Below are 2,333 nucleotides of genomic sequence, written 5' to 3'. Positions count from 1 at the left end.
TGATCGCTCAAACCTTATCACACATGAGAGAATCCACACAGGAGAGAAGCTCTACACATGCTCTTAGTGTGGGAAAAGCTTTAGTCAGCACTCACAACTTATCTCACATTGTAGAGTCCACACAGGAGAGATGCCCTACACATGCTCTTAGTGTGGGAAAAGCTTTAGTCAGCACTCACTACTTATCTCACATTGTAGAATCCACACAGGAGAGACGCCCTTCACATGCTCTGAGTGTGGGAAAAGCTTCAATCGGAGCTCTGACCTGATTATACATCAGAGAATCTACACAGGTGAGACACCTTATGGATGCTCTGAGTGTGGGAAAAGCTTCAAAAAGAGCTCACACCTTATTAGGCATCAGAAAATCCACATAAGAGAACTGTAACAAATGCCTTGATTAGGGCTGGGCAAAGATTTTTTTTAAAAAGATAATCACATTTGCTAATTCTCACATAGTGATCTGTGCAGCATCTTCACTGTGGTCTCTCAGCTCCATGAGATGAGTTGCCTGCTTCTGCCTTTTGCATCTCACCTTCTTTGGGGTCAGTCCTCTGATCTTTTCTATCAGCTGCTTTCCTTTTGAGTCATAGGAGTGTGTGTCCCTCCAGCCAGGAATGTTCATCTGCTCCAGGTGGGGGAGAGAGGTTTGATCCCAACAAGCTACACTGAGGCAAAAACTACCTGTGCCTTACAGCCACTAGGACTGTACATGGCATTGGCTGCTCAAGTTAGTGATCTTGGTGTAAAAAGACAATTATAGTTGTAGAGCAGATGCAACCCAGGTGCAGTGTTTGGCATTAGCTTTCCCCTTGACCTGACCTAAACTCCATCACTTTTCCTAGTCTAAACGAACCCTGAGCATCACGGTTATTCTGATGTTGCTTCAGGTTGTGCTGGGGAGCAGATATTTTTACAACCATTTTCCTCACTTAAAATATATTGAACTATAAGAAACAGCAGGAACAGGGCAGGGATAGGGAAAAATGTCATTTCACCCTCTGTAACAAGAGAAGAAGATAGGGTAAATCAAAGGGATTCCTTTATTCCTCATCACTATCCCAATCCCCTGTTCAGCTGGTTAGGTCAATATTTTTTCTAAAGGGCTGGGAAGAGGATTCCCTAGTAAATGACTTGTAACTAAGCAAAATACCCATGCATTGGGCTCCCAAAGCAGTTGTGGCCCAGGCCCTGCAGGAGGTCGCTCCTGAAGATCTGCTTCCTAATCAGGTGCATGTTGCCTATTATTTGGGAAATGCAATCCCTATCTAGTTAGAGATGGGAAAAATGGAAGTGACATTTCTCTTCAGCTCACCCCTGGGAGATGCTGCAAATGAGTAGAAAATGAAATCCATGTTGAATGTGATATAGCTGCAAAAAGATACCTATTTTTAATAGATACCTGACATTTGGTGTTTTACAGGGATTCTAAGCCGCACCTGAATATAGTCCCTAATTTAAATCTGTGCCATCAGATTAAAGACATAAAAGAGCATAGTTGGGGGAGTTATACCTCACTATCACTACTGATATGTTGTGGGGTTGGTGAAGAATTCTATGCCAGAGAAGTGTAAAATTACTCCAAGTAAGGTCGAAGATTTGACAAGAACTCAGGTAGAAATTGCAGGTAGTGGTGGTTGATTTTCATCCCAGAGATGGAAGCTATGGTGACCTGTGGTCGATGTAAATTATTTTTAGAACTCTGCTCCCTAGTTAAGTGGCATTGATCACACTCCTAAAGGATGCCATGATTAAATTGGGCACAACTGTCTTTTACCATTTGGATCCAAAGTTTCATGAAGCACAGAGAGAATCATAGAAGATTAGGGTTGGAAGAGACCTCAGGAGGTCATCTAGTCTGACCCCCTGCTCAAAGCAGGACCAACCCCAACTAAATCATCGCAGCCAGGGCTTTGTCAATCTGGGCCTCAAAAACCTCTAAGGATGGAGATTCCACCACCTCCCTAGGAAACCCATTCCAGTGCTTCACCACCCTCCTAGTGAAATAGGGTTTCCTAATATCCAACCTAGACCTCCGCCGCTGCAACTTGAGACCATTGCCTGTTGTTCTGTCATCTGCCACCAGTGAGAACAGCTGAGTTCCATCCTCTCTGGAAACCCCCTTCAGGCACTTTAGGGCTGCTATCAAATCCCCCCTCACTCTTCTCTTCTGCAGACTAAACAAGCCCAGTTCCTTCAGCCTCTCCTCATCATTCATGTGCCCCAGCCCCCTAATCATTTTTGTTGCCCTCTGCTGGACTCTCTCAAATTCTCCACATCCTTTCTCTAGTGAGGGGCCCAAAACTGGACGCAATACTCCGGATGTGGCTTCA

At 44.5% G+C, this 2,333-nt stretch overlaps 1 pseudogene; it reads left to right on the top strand.

Moving 5' to 3' along the window:
* The window catches only part of LOC112124981, a 573,457-nt pseudogene extending 571,797 nt beyond the window's left edge, over positions 1–1,660 (top strand).
* The last annotated feature ends 673 nt before the right edge of the window (positions 1,661–2,333 follow it).

Source organism: Terrapene carolina, unplaced genomic scaffold, assembly GCF_002925995.2.
Source record: "Terrapene carolina triunguis isolate 2854851 unplaced genomic scaffold, T_m_triunguis-2.0 Scaffold638, whole genome shotgun sequence".
Classification (NCBI taxonomy): Eukaryota; Metazoa; Chordata; order Testudines; family Emydidae; genus Terrapene; species Terrapene triunguis.
Note: the sequence above shows the minus strand (reverse complement) of the source record. Positions and strands in the feature narration are given on the sequence as shown.